At 47.8% G+C, this 18,859-nt stretch overlaps 1 protein-coding gene across 3 annotated transcripts in view; it reads left to right on the top strand.

Annotated features, from left to right (window-relative positions):
* Positions 1-18,859, top strand: part of LOC146833908 (coagulation factor XIII B chain-like) — an 897,095-nt gene that overhangs the window by 690,172 nt on the left and 188,064 nt on the right. The gene's annotated exons all lie outside the window — the stretch shown is intronic.

Raw genomic sequence — 18,859 nt, 5'->3', positions numbered from 1 at the left:
CACCTCTATTTCGCAGTGAAAAATGACCCTTTTTTGGCAAAATGTCTAGCTGTAGTTTTTGAACCCTAGCTCTGCGGGCACCTTGGGAAACCTAGCAAACCTATACATTTTTGAAAACTAGACACCCAGGGGAATCCAGGATGGGGTGACTTGACTGCCTCCCACCAGGGTCTGTTACCCAGAATCCCTTGCAAACCTAAAAAAGTGTAAAAAAAAACAAATTTTCCCCACATTTCTGTCGTGGAAAGTTCCGGAATCTGCGTGGATCCACAAATTTCCACCCACCCCGCGTCCCCCAAAGTCTTACGAGAAAAACGGTACCTCACTTGTGTGGGTTGGCCTAGTGCCCGCGACAGGAAACGGTGCAAAACGTAGTGAGGTAACATCAAAATTGTCTATCTCAAAACCACCTGGTTTTGCGAGGGGGTCACTTGGGTTTTTGGCCTGGTGCTCGGCGGCCATCTAGGGAAACCTACCAAACCCATACATTTCTGAAAACTAGACACCCGGGGGCTTCCAGGGAGGTATGGCTTGCATGGATCCCCCAACGTTTGTCGATGTACAGACTTGCGTTGTAATGGCATAGCGTTGTAACATCGCATGCGTTGTAACGCATGCGATGTAACTGCACTGCGTGGTAAAAACCGCGTTGTAATGGCTGTTCCCCTGTAGAAACAAACAATGTCAAAACGATCTGGTTTTGCAAGGGGGTCAACTGTCTTCTTGGCCCGTGCTCGGCGGCCATCTAGGGAAACCTACCAAACCCATACCTTTCTGAAAACTAGACAACCGGGGGCTTCCAGGGAGGTATGGCTTGCGTGGATCCCCCAACGTTTCCTTACCCAGAATCCCCTGCAAACCTCAATTTTAGTTGAAAAAAATCACATTTTTCAATCATTTTTGTGTGGGAAAGTTGTGGCATCACCGGGCTCACTCAAATTTCCCACCACCCAGCGTTCCCCCAGGTCTCCCGGTAAAAATGGTGCCTCACTTGTGTGGGAGGCCCAAGTACCCGCGACAGGCTAGGGCCCAAAACGTAGTGAGGCGACATCAAAATTGCCCATCTCAAAACCACAACTTTCCCACACAAAAATGAGAGAAAAAAGTGATTTTTTCAGCTAAAATTGAGGTTTGCAGGGGATTCTGGGTAAACAAACGTTGGGGGATTCACGCAAGCCATACCTCCCTGGAAGCCCCCGGGTGTCTAGTTTTCAGAAATGTATGGGTTTGGTAGGTTTCCCTAGATGGCCGCCGAGCACCGGGCCAAAAACCCAGGTTCCCCCCCGTGCAAAACCAGGTGGTTTTGAGATAGGCAATTTTGATGTCACCTCACTAGGTTTTGGGCCCTTGCCTGTCGCGGGTACTTGGGCCTCCCACACAAGTGAGGCCCCATTTTTACCGGGAGACCCAGGGGAACGCTGGGAGGTGGGAAATTTGAGTGAGCCCGGTGATGCCACAACTTTCCCACACAAAAATGTGTGAAAAAAGTGATTTTTTCAGCTAAAATTGAGGTTTGCAGGGGATTCTGGGTAAGGAAACGTTGGGGGATCCACGCAAGCCATACCTCCCTGGAAGCCCCCGGTTGTCTAGTTTTCAGAAAGGTATGGGTTTGGTAGGTTTCCCTAGATGGCCGCCGAGCACGGGCCAAAAAGACAGTTGACCCCCTTGCAAAACCAGATCGTTTTGACATTGTTTGTTTCTACAGGGGAACAGCCATTACAACGCGGTTTTTACCACGCAGTGCAGTTACATCGCATGCGTTACAACGCATGCGATGTTACAACGCTATGCCATTACAACGCAAGTCTGTACATCGACTTACGCTAGATGGCGTGCTAACATTACAAATAGTGTAGTTTACTATCCCAACACCTTCCCTACTGTTAAGTGGACTGGAGTTGGAATAGTAAATTACACTTTTTTAATGTTAGCACGCCATCTAGCGCAAGTCGATGTAAAGACTTGCGTTGGAATGGCATAGCGTTGTAACATCGCATGCGTTGTAACGCATGCGATGTAACTGCACGCGTGGTAAAAACCTGCGTTGTAATGTCACATATCCGTTTCTACAGCGTGAGAATTTCGGCACAGTATTGCAAGGAAAATGTGACAGACATTTTGAGGTTTGCAGGACATTGTGGATAAAATACCTTTTTGGAATTCACAAGAGAGACATCACCATGAACAATTGTATTAGCAAGTGATTTCACAAAAATGAAATGCACTGTTAATAATTGAAAGGTCGAGAAACTGAACAATTGACTCACAGCTCGTGAGCTGTAAAGCCACGACAAGGCACCAACCTCTTTACAGGCCATTCATACACCTTTCATACGTGTGAGACATACAAAACCATTCACACCGCCAGCCGCGGGCCCATCATATAATAAAACTCACACCAGCACACAGCGCCATTCAAGGGCCCATCACTTTCACACGCCCACATTCCTGACACAGCAACTACACAAGCTGATGGATTACGTGGAGTGGCACTCAGCTAGCAGTGTGTGTAGTGACCAGCAGCAAGTCACTACTCACACACAGCCAGCCGAGCGCCAGTCCACGCGCACCGCTAGCTGAGCGCCAGTCCACGCACACCGCTAGCTAAACACCAGTCCACGCACACCGCTAGCCAAGCACCAGTCCAGGCACACCGCCAGCCAATCGCCAGTCCAGGCACATCTGCAGCCAAGTACCAGTCCATGCACACCGCCAGCCAAGCACCATTCCGCGCACATCGCCAACCAAGTGCCAGTCCACACACACCGCCAACACATTTAGGATTTTTTGTAGACAAAAATAAAAACACAAACAAATCGCAAATAGATACAAATCTACAAACACAAAATCAGAAACTAAATACATTGCACTAACGCCAACCTTGAAACAGAATCAAATTTTTCAAAGAATACAGACCAGGCAGTTCACTTTACCACTCATGAATGCTCCCAAAAATTATTTTGCGTGTGGTACGCTCTAAAACAAGCAGGGACACACAGCCCAGGTTTAGAAGGACAGTCGGGGCAGTACATACGAATCTCCTTCCGCGTACCTCTTCGCCAACAGACTCTGCATCTCCTAGTGGGAAAATCTTTTGCCGGTGTGGGAGGGATGAAATCAGGAAAGTGGCAATCTTTCAATCGAACCACATCCTCCACCACTCCAAACACTTGCCTGTTCCACAACAACAAGGCTAGCTATCACAGAGTGCTGAAACTGAAGAAATTTCAACTTTGACGCAGGAGAACACTCCTTGAACACAATAAAAGCATTGAAATTTGCTAATTCGAAGAAATGGATGGCCAACTTCTTATACCAAACGTAATCCTTCCGAATAGCAGAGTAAGGTTCCAACCTCTGATCTACTCTGTCAACACCACCCATGTGCTTATTGTAGTCTAGAATGCACACAGGTTTGCGCACTTCAGCAACCTGACCCCAAACAGCCACAGGTGAAGTACTCTCATCATGGATGGTAGTCAGCATGTACACATCCCTCCTGTCCACAAATTGTACAGCTAGTAGTTCATCACTACGCAAGGAACTGCACTGCCCCCTCTGAAGTTTTTTGCAAACAAGCTCTTTCGGATAACCTTTACGGTTAGAGCGGATTGTGCCACATGCAAAAGTGTCCACTTTATACAATTCCTTAAATAATTGCACAGCAGTATAGAAGTTATCAAGGTACAAATGGTGGCCTCTGTTAAACAGTCTTCTAGCAAGATCCTACACAATTTTCTCAGAAACTCCAAAAGTGGACGGACAACCTGGGGGGTCAATAGTAGAATCTCTACCAGTGTACACACGAAAATTAAAAACATATCCTGTCCTACTCTCAGACAACATATACAGCTTAATTCCATAGCGTGCCCTCTTGCTAGGGATGTACTGCCTAAAAACCAAACGGCCCTTGAACAAGACCAAAGACTCATCAATAGATATTTCTTTCCCTGGAGTATAGATCTCAGAAAATCGATCTACAAAGTGATCAAGAACGGGCCGAATCTTAAAAAGACGGTCAAAGTCAGGGTGATCTCGTGGCAACGCCATAGAATTATCAACAAAATGCAGCATACGTAGCAAAAGTAAATACCGATTACGAGTCATAACTGCAGGAAATATGGCAGTTGCCAACAAGGGGCTAGTAGACCAATATGAAGCCAAGGTTGGCTTCCTTACCACACCCATCAATAAAGTCAAACCCAAAACCTTCTTAATCTCTTCCAGATATGTGGGAGTCCACCGGGTAGCTCTAGACTGGGGCCTAAGTTTGTCGCTGTTGTCCCTCAAAAACTGTTCAGCATACAAATTCGTCTGCTCAACAATCTCACCCAAAAATACATCATCCATGCCTCTTGCACCATCGGCACAGCAGTTTCCTCCTCTAAGACAGGCACTTCATCCGCACTGAGAGTTGCTTCATTCACACAAAGAGTACCTTCATCTGCACTGAGAGTACCTTCATCATCCGATGATTCCATGTTGAGAGAAAACTCACTGCCAGAATCTTCTCCTTACTCCTCTCCCTCAGACGCACTGTCAGTCTCATAATCATGCTCAGAGGAAGATTCAAGAAGCATACCAACCACCTGTTGAGCAGTCATTCTACGGCTAGCCATATTGCTTACTAATAAAGGTAACTTGTCAAACAAGTCAACAACAGCAAACACTTTGTAAAATAAGTAATAAACAAAAAGCACCTTTATCAAAAACTCATATATACTCCAAAACAATACCACTCACTTGCCAGAGGCAGCTAAACTATTCACCACCACCTACTCTGTACAGACACAGTATGGATCAACAATATCCCACTAAAAAAGAAAGAGAAAAGCAATTACACATAAGACTATGCAAAACACATCGCAAAAAATTTCATGCTCAAACCACTAACTAAATATGCCGCCATTATGACATCACTTACAAAAAAATTAATTCAGACATTACAATATTACTCATTTGGAGTAAATACAACAACAAAAAAAATTCTTACCAAAACAATGCAACTACACAAAACTGCAGAACAACCACTGTCGAAACCGGAAACAGGAATCAAAAGCTTTAGACTAGAATAAAAAGGAGAAAAAAACGTTATTGTCACATATGCATATAATGCTCTAGACCATCACGTACTGCGCAAAATGTATTACTTGAACCTCCCACTTTTAAGAAAGAAAAATCGATGGCCCAATCCTTTACAAGCAACGCGGCGAGAATCTGGAACTCAGCCTCAGCTCCGGACCACCCCCTCCCTCTTCCCAGTCCTTCAAAACTGACCTCAAAGTTCTCCTCCTGCAAAGACACTTCCAAACTTAATTCACACCCTCTCTATTGTCTGAAGGAAGTCTTTACATTATAGGAAATTCTGTTCTCCATGCCCATAGAAGTGCCTTCCCAGTGTGTTCCTGTGTTTTGAGTGTCTGCCATTTATTGCACTTTTATACCTCTACTTGTACTTGGTACTCTTTTGTAACTTGCACACATGTCACTTTTCCTCTTGTAACGTATTGTTTGCTACCTCTTGTATTTTGTTTGCTTTTGATACATGCACAATTACCACCATTGCCTCATGTAACATAACGTTTGCTCTTGTTTTCAGAGTGTCTGCGATTTATTGCAGTATTTTACCTCATGTGACATCCATCAGAGAGCTGCGTGAATAATTACCTAGTAAAACCCTCAGCACAATGCAAACATGCACATACATGACACTGTTCAGGGATCTATCATCTACAGCTGACATTAAATGACCATTCATTATGGTCCCCCCATTAAAGCAGTGCACTTTGTGATCTGCATTTTACATGTTCTTTGCAGCAGGCACATTAACCCTCTGTGCTACCTTTCCAGGAGTCAACCCTTCCACTACACAAAACTCCATCTCTCTCTAGGAAGAACATTAATCACCAAAGTTATCATGACATTTTAATTGTTTCTGAAAATTGCTGGAGGCCAGGAAGGAGGCAGCAAGTTTTTTTCAAACCATAATATACTTGCAAACACTACGCACCCACCCGAAATAGGTACCCAGTGAGGTCACACCGTTCGCATCGCCCTAACCTGCTCAAGGTTCATGTGACCTCAGTGACAGAATCACAGCGACTGGATCACTGTTGCTCTAGGGTGTTCTGCTTCGTAGGCCTGCCCGCAAGACTGGAGATGAACTTCAGTATGGATTGTGGTGGACAGGCCTTCAAGGTTAACCCACAATTGACACCACTAGGGTACACCTGCTTGTGCTAAGACATCAAGCCTTCTAAGGTCTAGTGGGGCCTTCTACGGTCTAGCATGGGAATGTGCTCCCTCAGTACAGTGGTGTGGTGGACTGGTCATGAATGCTGAACCCGGTTCCCCAGTTCCAAATTCGACAGCTCTGGCCATAGTGCCACATCCCCACTGAACACCATACTTGCCCACTGAGAGAAACTCGCACTGCCTTCAGCTATAACCAAATTGTGCCCGCTATAAACACTTGGATGTGGCTCAATTCAAATTATGCACTTGATAAGAGTAATATGCTGCCTAAAAAAAAAAAAAGCAACCTCTGTTAGGGAATGCAAAGCATGTGAAATGTAAGCAGAAACAACATGGTTACCTAAACGATCTCTCACTAACTATTCAGAAATCAGCGAGTGGTTTCACCTGAAAAGTTATGGACATGACTAGAGGGCCCTGAAGGGAACCGTTTCACTGTCCATTGCTTGCATCCTTACAAAACGTAAGCAGTATGGTATAAAAAGACCACATCCAGAGCCATGGTACACATTGTGTTTTCCAATCCACCCATCAACCAGGTATTGCAGTACCTCCAGGAATGGTACACTCTCCCAACCTGGAAACAACAATGCTGTTCAAAGAAAGACGAGAAAACGAAGGTAGCACTTCACTGGCAAACTCTTGTAAAGTGATGCTGGTTATTTGGATGAAAATAAAACCAATCTGGCCACTTTGCAACCCCTCTGTCTTGCTTTATTTAGTTAGGTATTTAATTCTCATATAATACATTCTATTTCTCTCCATCCTGCTGCACTTTGGATTAGAACATTTCAAAAGAAGGGCATTTCTCGGCAGAGCGTTTTTCATTTTTGGATCCACTTCACAGGGAAGCAACTACGAACACACACGAACGAAGCCGAGCCTCGTGGCATGCCTTCCGCCTACATAGTGCCCCCACCCTAACCAAACCCACAGATGCCAAAATCCCCCCTCCCCAGCCCCAAAACTCACCTTCACTCTCGGACGCGCAGGAAGCAAATGGCTTCCTGCGCCTCCGAGAACAAAGGGGAAACCTCCAATGACGTCAGCATGGCTCGCGCGCTGACGTTATTGATGACGCTGGGGTGGGGGGAGAAAAAAAAAAGATCGACCACTCACGGGGGGAGCGCCAGCGCTTTCCCCGTGGGTGGGTGTCATGACGAGCTAGACTCGTCATGGGCACAGCGCGACTGTGCTCCATGACGAGTCCAGCTCGTCATGGGCACAGAACGAGTTAATTAATACGCATTTGAAGCTGAAAGAACAAAACTACTAAATAAAGCAGAGGATATTCTTACCGGAAAACAATGAAAGCAGAACTGAGATTGAAGTACTTGTTACACTAAGATAGGCCTGAGTAACACGTGGAATTGTACTCACTTTTATTCTTCACACAAAAACACCTTATATTTTGGCACTTTGATCTTGTACATACATTTCACGACTTAAAGAAAAATGCGAACAGAATATTGTTACCGGTAAAACACAAAGCAGAACTGGCATGACCTACTTGTTGCAGCACAAAAACACCTTCTATTTTGGCACTTTCATCATGTACATACATTTCACGACTTAAAGAAGAATGCAAACAGAATATTGTTACCGGTGAAACACAAAGCAGAACTGGCATGACCTACAGAATGCAAACAGAATATTCTTACCGGTAAAACACAAAGCAGAACTGGCATGACCTACTTGTTGCAGCACAAAAACACCTTCTATTTTAGCACTTTGATCTTGTACTTACATTTCACGACTTAAAGAAGAATGCGAACAGAATATTGTTACCGGTGAAATACAAAGCAGAACTGGCATGACCTACTTGTTGCAGCAGGGAAGGCTAGAGTGACATTTTGAATTGCACTTAATTTTCTTTTTCCCACAAAGGCACCTCCTATTTTGGCATTTCATCTTGCACATACACCTGACGAATCCTTGGCCGCTTCCTGTGGACTGAGAAGTAGCTGCAGATCGGAGAGGTATTTCGTGGTCAGGAACGTCTTCAATTCTCATTAAGTTCTTTGGACATACGGTGAATTGTGATCTGGCGTAGAGTTGCTTCAAGATTCCTTGTGCAGTTCCAAGTCGGTAAAAGCCATCTTCCGTCACGTTCATAACAACTGCCAAGAGATTGCGTGAGTCACCCCGCCCTTTGTCGACGTCGGTAATTGGAACTCGATCAGTGGCACCCAAAGGCACAGGAGGAATTTTTTTGTCAGAATCCCTTTTCATTTTTTTGGCCTGAATCTCAAGGTTCGATTTCGATTCCATTTTACTTTGGATAGCTTTCTCAATATTGAAGCAAACATTGCACAAAATGCTAACCCCATAACCTTCTACTTCATCGCCATCATCGTCTTTAGGAGAATGTCCACAGATGGCATGAACGTTTTGGCCACACTTTCGACATGTATGAGCACCGCTGGTTTCTTTTAAGCAGACGCAACAGATAGCGGAAGAAGAAGGATTTTCGGTAACCACGGAAATGGAAGGCTCTTCGATAACCATGGCTTCATCACTGTTTTGGTTTCCTCCATCATGGATTGCATTCTCAGCTATGTCTTCTGCCGGGAGCTGTGCCTCTTGCATTGATTCATCTCGTCTTTCTTCCTGCTGTTGTGTTTGTACGCTCTCTATTATTTTTTTGAGCTCTTCCTCAGTCTTTACGTCTTGTAAAACGTTGTCAGGCAGGGACGACGTCGAGAGACCTACTCTAGCTTTGCAGCCGAACATAAATTGGACGAGCCGCAATCCCTCACTCCAGCAGCTAGTTTTTTCATCTTGCATCCAAGCACACAGCATATTTTCAATGTCCTGATTAGCTCTTTCGACGCTCCCCTGACTTTGTGAGCGGCGCGGCTTACCATGGACGATCTTCAAGGTGGGCCAATACTCCATTTAGGCTGCTTACCACATTGTTTGCAAATTCCCTGCTGTTATCGGACTGTAGAATCGTTGGAGCACCAAGCAACGTAAATATGTCGACAAGCATGTAGGCTACTTCTTCCGCTCTCTTTGATTTCAGAGCCCTGAGAACTACAAACTTAGTGAGATGATCTTGGTACACCATTATAAACTTGTACTCTCTGTCAGGATGGGACTGAAAATCGATGAGATCGACCTGACAACGGGAGTTGAATTCAGAAAAAAACATTGGCTTGACCACAACACCTTTTTTAACACCTTTTTGCTTCTTCTGGCAAGGCTCACAAAGGTGAATGTACAGCTCAAAATCATGACGGCTAATGTTCTTATACTTGAGTGAAAGTTCTTTCAACATCCTGTCCCGTCCTCCATGACCAATAGCCAAATGGGCCTTATGGAGTACGTCAAATAACTCGGAGTCCGCGACGTAAAACTGAATAGCACTCGTACCTTCTTTAACAGGATAGATCAACTTAGTCGTATTCTCGACCATCAATACGTCATAGTGTTTCACCAGCCAATAGTCCTGTGGTTCCTTCTTAATGGTCGTCTTAGCCTTTTTCACATCGTCCACTAACTTTTGGTAACTGGTTTCAGTTAGGAAAACACAGTTTTTAGCAGCATTGGCTCTTACTTGAGATAATTCATTGCAGAACCGTCGTTGCATGTCAGCATGGCGTGATTCCTGTCTTGGCACTACATTCCCTTCCGACATGGTGATACAAGAACCACGGGAAAGGATGACGGCAGAGAGTCTGTGGAACCTCAGCCGGATGCTATACACGACCTCTGACCCTGCTTGCAGGCAGGTCGCTCCCCACACCTCCGCACGGCTGCCACCTGCTCTTTGCCTGGTTACTTGTGCTGTCTCTGCCCCTCGCTTGCTGGCAACTTGTGCTGTCTCTGCCCCTCGCTTGCTGATAACTTATGCTGTCTCTGCCCCTCGCCTGCTGATAACTTGTGCTGTCTCTGGGATTAGGTCTATTATATACTTTGCCGGCAGACAATCCGGCAAAGTATACAATGCCTATGCAATGTATAAAATATCAATCATTTCATACTTTGACGCTCGATTTTCAGACATTCTATACATTACCTAACCATTCTATAGAATGCCGGATTTCACACATTGCTGGGCGGGAATAAAATGGCGGGATTAGGCGTATTATATACTTTGCCGGCAGACAATCCGGCAAAGTATACAATGCCTAGGCAATGTATAAAATATCAATCATTTCATACTTTGACGTTCGATTTTCAGGCATTTTCTGGCATTCTATACATTACCTAGGCATTCTATAGAATGCGGGATTTCACACTTTGACTGTAACATATATATCCCTTTAAAAAAATAACATGTTAATTCATGACTATCTGCAGTGGATAGTAGAGATGCATTTCCAGTAGGTGACCTAGGCGTCGCAGCTCAAGTGGAAATGGTAGGGCAAATAAGTGATGGCTTGTTTCAGGAAAGTGGCCCACCTGCCCTCCAGATTCCCTGGCACAGTGCTAGCCCTGGTTTGTAAAAATGAACAGTACACAATTTGTGCAGTGCCCCTGAACTCTCATAGATAATGTGGAATGTTCAGAAAAGAGGATTAGCAATCCCAAATGTGTACTTCCCAGGAAGTGCAACCAACAGAACATCCTCAATATGTACTGATTTGTCCCATGGCTGGCACGCCTCTCCTACTCATTTAGGGTCTGACGAGGTCACAGTACCCTTTGTGCAGACGACCCATCGCTGTTCATCAGGTGGCATATGTAGTCTGGCACGCGCTTTATGGAGATTACCACTAAATTGTAAGATATGTTATTACTGTCCTTAATTCTACTCATACTTTCCTTCCAAGTAAGTGCATGTGGAATCAAGAATAAATATATAATTATTGTACAATGTAATGGTAGGTCAATATCGTGGGTGCAATCTTATTGTATGTCAATGTTCTTTACCCAGTTACAGTTTAAGTTTATCCAACAATTAAATCATAGTTCATGCTATGTCATTATCAAACTTTAATTGCTTCACTAACATTGTTGTAAATCCAACATTATCATAATGAATCTGATTTTCGAAGAAAACAAGTTAAAAATAAATTAAATCGATTCCGAGTTATGATTTTCCATCACAAACATTTTCAAATGTCCAAACATGTTGGGTCTTTATAACCCTTTGTTGGGGTCGAACTATAAGAAGTAAGATAATATAAATCAGGCAATGCACTTCAGCCGAGTACCCAACTGTTAGACCTGGCACCTTGGCGTGAGTCTCCCTTCCTCTTTTTGTCGCTGTGCCTCATGTGTTTTTATGGTGTTGGCCGCTCAGCGCGCTGTGCCACTGCCAACCAGTGTCGCGGTGCGAGTGCTCCCTATGTAAATTATATATGTTGGTTGGATTCCATGATTGGATTGTTTGGTTTACTGTCAGACCCCAGTAAAGTGCGCCAGGAGCGCCAGGGCATGTAAAAGCAAACACCGCTGGTGGGCTTGCAGCACTGGTTGTGCCACCCACAGAAGCGGCCGGTAAAATATGTCTAGGATCTGCCACCGCAGAACCTGCGTGCAGTCTGGCACTGACATGCTGACTGGCAAGTGCCCACACTTGCCGGTCCCTGAAACCTTCCCTTAGCTGCATGTTAGTCACCCCTCTGGTAGGCCCACGGGCAGGGTGCGTTGTGAGCCTAAGGTAGGACAAGCCTAGATGCGTGGCATGTCCTAGTAGTGAATTACCGCCATCTTGTTGTTCACTACTGCAAGGCTACCCTGTTCTCATAGGCCAGTATGGGCGGCCTGGATTATTACACCCTATAATCCTAACCGACCCAGGGAACATGGTAGGAGATCGAGTTTAGTATGCCTGAACTCGGAATAATAAAGTACATCTTTCCGCAAGGTTTATTTTAATATTCCGGGTTTGCAAATGCCGCTTTTAGAAAGTTGGCCTTTGCTTGCCTAAACATTTCAGCCGCCTCTGCGTGATGTGTATCTGATGTCTGGCTGGTGTGAGTGACAGGGCTGGGGAAACCCAGATGGGCAGGGCTAGGTAGACTGGTGGTGAATAGGACGATCAACAGGTAGATGGGTGGGAGGAGTGCTCCTAGGCTCTGAATAGGACAGTGCTCTGCCCCCTCAATGCCGGCTCCGCCCCCTGTGGAGCGTCTGAGGACTCTGCCCTGCACTCTGAAAGAAGAAGCCTGCATCGCGTAAACAAAGTGCTCAGAAACCGGACTGGACTAGGCAAGGGCCCCCCTGGCCTGGGAGAACAAAAGATTTGCTGTATAAATGTAGGAGCCCTGCTCCTAAGAAACTAGATCCGCTTTTGCCCAAGAAGAATCTCTGCCTGAGGAGGAGGCACCGGGAAAGCTGTAGGAGGAAGACTGTCCCTATCCTGGGGGATTGGCCTGCAGTGGTGACCTTGCTGCCAAAGGGGAGAAGAGAAACTGTTGCTGAAGACTTTGCTTTATTTTTACTTTCAAAACTTGTGCTTTTCCAAAACGATCTCCAAGGGCTTGGAACTGAGCTTGCCCCCTGAACTGAGCCCCAGGACCATTGGGCTCTACCTGATCTTCACTCGCCTGCTGCTGGACTGTGGTGTCCTTTCCCTCGCCGGAGCTGTGACCCTCGTGCCCCAGTCCCTCCCTGAGCCGTGACCAGGACTGCTTAGCCGCCCCCGCCTTGGGAAGAGCCTCGCTCGATCGGAGCCGCTCCCCCTACGCTGTGCTGGGCTGCCCCTGTCCCCTCGCTCGCCGGAGGCTCGCTGCGCACCTTCACCCTCCCGCCGGAATCGGCGTTGTGAGCATCTCCAAGCCTCGGACGGCCCGGACGCATCTGCGTGCCCGGCTGCCCCGCTTTGTTCACCCGCCACCTGCAACACCCCGCTCTTGTTGTGAGCCTGAAGATCAGACACCCATCGTGAAGTGGGGGAGCCCCGGACGCCGCCTCGCTCTTCCGTCGAAGAGCCGCTGAAATCCCGCACCCGCCTTTGCATCAAGAAACAAGGTACTGTACTTACGAACTCGACCGCGAGCTCGCATCGGATCCAGGGTCCGCAACGTTCTGATTTCCCTGTCATCTGCCATGTGCTTCCCGGGCGCCGCCTCAGCACGAAGTGCGCTGAGGCCTACAGTTACCTTGTGCCGCCTAAAGAACTTTCCGTAACAAAGAGAACTTTACCGTATTCCTGAGAATTGTGGCCCCATCAGTTCAACGTTACTGGGCCGTGTATTTGAATCTGCTGAAACTACATAAAAGCTTATTTTTATATACTACCTGATTGGTGTCCGTTTGTGGTGCATGCAAGGGGTTGACTGTATGTGTAATTGCATTTGCTTAACCGTGTACGCCTGAGACTTAGCCTAGACTGCTCGCACCACGCACCTAGAGGGTGAGCAGGGGTTATTCTGGGGAGTCATCCTTCGCCCTGACAAGAAGTAAAGGGTCCCTGCTTGTTGTGGGTTCACACCTGCGTCAACCGGAGCCCCCTCATTTCTAACATTGGTGGCAGCGGTGAGGATTTACGGATTTGCATTTGTGGTTTGCGTATAGTGAATCACTGATCACCACGTAGTGAGAGCAGACCAGTAACACAGCCACAAGACTAGCATTTGTTTTTGTTTTGCCAAGAATCTCCGTTGTTAAAGCCATTCCTGGTTCACTTCCCGCCGGAAGGGCAGCCTCTATAATCTCTGGATTTGAGGACATAGATTGGGAAGAAGGCGCGCTTGAGGGCTATACAAATGAAGAATTGAAAGGTTTTTGCTCCAAGTTCAGAATTGCCCAAACTGGATTGAAAAACAAGACCCAACTCGTAAAGGCGCTGAGGGCCTGGTATGAGTCAAAGGCGCCAGAGAATCAGGTGGAAATGGTTCCACCAGAAAGTGTCCATGAGTTTGGCAGAGGCCTGTCGCCAGAAGAGTTGGCAGACAGGGCAGCAACCCGGGCACACGAGGTGGAGATGGCAAAACTTCATGGGCAGATGGATATGGAAAAACAAAGATTAGCCATGGAAGAAAAGAAACTACAATTAGAGCATGACATGAAGCTGAGGGAGCTGGAGCTGAAAGCAAAAAGTTTGGAGCTTAATCCCTCTGGTGGCAGCACACCGCCAGTACCGGCGGAACCAAGAGTTTATATTCCCAAGGATGTAGTGAAGGAGTTCTTCAAGAATGACGACATCGGGCAGTGGTTCAGAGCCTACGAGGTAGCCATGTCTTCCCACCGGGTCCCTGAGAGAGATTGGGGAGCGGGGTTGTGGGGACGGTTCCTGAGTGAAGGGCGGGACACACTGTTAGATTTACCTGCTGATGTTCATAATTCTTATGCCCATATGAAGGAAGCATTGATGGCTAGGTATGGGTTGACCCCTGAGTTATATAGACAGAGGTTTAGGGGTTTATTTATTTATTTATTTATTTTTGACATTTGTAGAGCGCTAACGAATACCCGTGGGCGTCTTGGCGCTAGACTAAGCATCTGACTCTCCTAAGCAAAAAGGATCAAGGGGGTTCACTGATTAAAGAGCCATGTTTTCAGGCTCTTACGGAACTGAGTTAAAGATATGCTGGATCTGATTTGCTGAGGCAGCGTGTTCCAGATCTTGGGTGCTGCTACTATAAAGCGGCGATCACCCCATGAGACAGTTTTAGAACGAGGGACCACCAGCCTATTGAGAGTCATGGATCTGAGTTCTCTGGTGGGTTTGTACAGTTTAAGTTGGTCTTTCAAATAATGTGGACCTTGATCATGTAGGATTTTATAAATTATACAAAGGGATTTGAATGTGATCCTGTTCTTAATAGTTAGCCAGTGGAGTGTCCTGATGGTATCCGAGATGTGCGCGAACTTGGGTGTTTTTGTCAGAAGACGTGCTGCCGCGTTCTGTATGATTTGGAGTTTTTTTGTAACTCTGGATTGACTGTTGAGAAAAAGTGAGTTACAATAGTCCAAAGAAGGGAGGACCAGAGAGGTAACCAGAGTTTTGGCAGCATCATCTGGAAGAAATGGCATGATTTTTTTAATCATCTTCAATTTATAGTGGGCAGTAGCTGCCACTTTATTAGCATGTGCCATAAAGTTGAGGTGATCATTCCTGAACTTGGTAGTTGGGTTAGGTAGAATGCCGAACTCAGGGGGCCACCAGAGAGTAGACCAGGTCGGTGAGAGGGATCCGAAGATGACCACCTCCGTTTTATCGGAATTAAGTTTTAGGCAGTTGCCTGCCATCCACTCTCCTATCCGGCTCATGGTATTTTGAAAGTGTTCTGCCACTTCTGTCCCCTTACCTTTGATGGCCAATACCAGTTGGGTATCATCGGCGTAGGAGGTTAGGCTCATCCCAGCTGATTTGATTATACTTGCAAGGTCCGACACATAGATATTGAATAGTGTCGGACTAAGGGAGGAGCCTTGGGGAACTCCGCAGGGGAGTGACAGCTTGGTAGACTGATATGGACCCAAGGTCACCACCTGTGTTCTGTCGGCTAGGAATGACGAGAGCAGCTCTTTTGCCAACTGATCAATACCCTTCTTTCCGACACAGTCGACCAAGATCTTATGATCGACCGTGTCAAAGGCTGCCGAGAGATCCAACAGCACAAGCAGTGCTGTCATGCCCTGATCACGGATGGGTTGCACTAAGATTCCCAATAGTACGTATGTGGAGTATGTGACTTTCTTTTGCAGAGTGCTGGATGGTTGGGTAAAGGGTAGTAAGGTAAATGATTATCAAGGGCTTCTTGATTTAATGGCATGGGAGCACTTGTCGAGTAATTGTTTTCCTGAGCTACGCCAGCACCTGATAGATAGTAGGCTGACTAACCCTAGGAAGCTTGCTGAGGAGGCGGACCGCTGGGTCAGTACCAGGGTCCACAAGGGTACCGTGGGAGATTCCGCCAAAGGTGGGCAGGGTCCCCAGCAGAAGAGTGGGGGGGGACAGGGGTAAACAGAAGCAGTTCCAAAAAGGGCCCCAAAGTAGTCCCCAAGGGAACCAAGGGAAGGGTTCTCAGCCTCCCCCACCCCAGAAACCGACCGGGGCCCCGACAGGTCCTCCTGTTCAGAAGGGGCCCGTAAGATGTTACAGGTGTAACAATTTGGGGCATTTTGCCTCTGATGTAAAGTGTCCATTGTTTGGTAAACCAGCACCCACTGGTGCTCCACCCCGGCAGGTAACTAGTGTAGCCTTGGGGGAGGAGAGGGATGTCCAAGGTGGGTGGGGTCCCGCAGAGATGTCCCTGGTCTCGCTAGGAGACCGTGAAGTGGTCCCTCCAACCCAGCTGCCTGAGAACACTAAGAAGGACAGGCAGTGGGTGACCATAAATGGCCATAGGGTGGAAGCTCTTAGAGATACAGGAGCCAGTGTGACAGCTGTCAGGTGTCACCTGGTGTCTCAGGAGCAGGTGGTCCCCAATGCATTCTATCCCGTTGTTGCCGCTGACAACACAGAGAGGCACTGCAAGGTGGCTCAGGTTCCCTTCGAGTGGGGGGGGGGGTCTCTGGTACTCTTCAGGTAGCTGTGAGGCCCGCCATGCCTGTAGACTGTTTGTTAGGGAACGATTTGGAGAGCTCACCTTGGGCTAAGGTGGAGCGGAGTGCTCACCTGGAGATGTTGGGTATGCCGGATTGGGCGTGTGTCACCACACGGTCCATGGCAGCCAGTAGAGGTACTCAAGAGGTCCTGGAGCCTGAGAGGGAGGCCCAGGAACCGGCCTCAGAGAGAAGGAGCAAGGGGCGCGGGAAGCCGGCCCCTGAAGTTCCCACGGTCCAGGAGGAGGCAGACCTCGAGGGGGATGCCCTGGAGCCTACAGGGGAACAAATAGCTGAACTGGGAGACCTGCCGGAGCTGACCCATTGGAAGCAGGAAGGGGGTCCCACCAGGGAGGACTTTTGTAAGGCACAGAAGGAGTGCCCTTCTCTCGTGGGTATGCGGCAGCAGGCTGCAGACCAGGCCGCAGGTGATCAGTCAGTATCACATTTCGTTTACTGGGAGAACGACCTCCTATATACAGAGCCTAAGGTTGCTGAGCCTGGGTCAGCCCGTGCGCTGGTGGTACCCCAGGACTTCAGAGCCTTCCTACTGGGGCTGGCTCACGATGTGCCATTGGCAGGGCATTTGGGGCAGGACAAGACCTTTGAAAGGCTTGTCACCCACTTTTATTGGCCTCAAATGCGCAGGAGTTCGGATACTCACTGCAGGACATGCCAGACTTGCCAGGCAAGTGGAAAGAGTGGAAGGAAGCAAAAGGCTCCACTCCAGCCATTCCCTGTGGTCGGTACCCCATTCCAGCGAGTGGGGATTGACATTGTAGGGCCACTGGACCCCAGGACAGCGATGGGCAATAGGTTCATCCTGGTCCTGGTGGACCATGCCACCCGGTACCCGGAAGCCATTCCTCTGAGGACAGTGACGGCCCCCGTGGTGGGACGTGCACTGATGGGAATTTTCTCCCGAGTAGGATTCCCTCTAGAGGTGGTGTCTGACCGAGGTTCCAATTTCATGTCCAAGTACATGAAATCTCTTTGGCAAGAGTGTGGTGTGACCTACAAGTTCACCACACCTTACCACCCCCAAGGAAATGGGTTGGTTGAGAGATTCAACCGAACCCTCAAAGGCATGATAATGGGCCTAGAAGGACCCATGAGGCGTAAGTGGGACGTCCTCTTACCATGCCTTCTCTTCGCTTACCGTGAGGTGCCACAGAAGTCTCTGGGGTTCAGTCCCTTTGAGCTCCTGTATGGTCACCCAGTCAGAGGGCCTCTAAGTCTGGTCAAGGAAGGCTGGGAGCAATCTCCCAGGAAACCTCCCCAGAATGTATATAGTTACATGCTGGCCTTCAGGAATCAGACTAGGCGATTCAGGCAACTTGCTGAGGCAAATCTGGAAGCCAGCCAGGAGGAGATGAAGCGGTGGTACGACCAGAATGCCACTCTGGTAGAGCTTCAGCCTGGGCAAAAGGTATGGGTCTTGGCCCCCGTGGAGCCGTGTGCACTCCAGGATAAGTGGACCGGTCCCTTTGAGGTGGTGGAGCGCAAGAGTCCTGTTACCTACGTGGTGGACCTGAAGTCTCCTAGGAACCCCTTAAGGGTCCTACATGTCAACCGCCTCAAGCCCCACTTGGAGAGGTCCCAAGTGGGCATGCTCTTGGCAACAGATGCTGGGACGGAAGAGGAGACCGAACCTCTTCCTGACCTCCTGTCAGCCAAGGAGCAAGATGGGTCAGTGGATGGTGTCATCCTCTCTTCCGCCCTGACCCCTGAGCAACAGAATGATTGTCGCCAGTTGCTGGTACAATTTTCTGATCTGTTTTCCCTGGTGTCACTGATTGGTGCGTCCATGATGTGGACACTGGGGATAGTCCACCTGTGCGGCACAAGGCCTACAGGGTGACTGACAGGGTGAGGACATGCATCAAGGAGGAGGTCTCCAAGATGTTTGCACTCGGGTTAATTGAGTCTTCTAGCAGTCCTTGGGCCAGCCCCGTGGTCTTGGTCCCAAAGGCTGCAGCGCCGGGAGCCACACCCGAACTCCGGTTCTGTGTGGACTACAGAGGACTCAATTCAGTCACTAGGACTGACGCACACCCCATCCCCAGAGCTGATGAGCTCATCGATCGGCTAGGGGCTGCCAACTACCTCAGCACGTTTGATTTAACGTCTGGGTATTGGCAGATCGCCTTGACCGAGG

Source organism: Triturus cristatus, chromosome 4_2 (assembly GCF_964204655.1).
Source record: "Triturus cristatus chromosome 4_2, aTriCri1.1, whole genome shotgun sequence".
Taxonomy (NCBI): Eukaryota; Metazoa; Chordata; class Amphibia; order Caudata; family Salamandridae; genus Triturus; species Triturus cristatus.
Note: the sequence above shows the minus strand (reverse complement) of the source record. Positions and strands in the feature narration are given on the sequence as shown.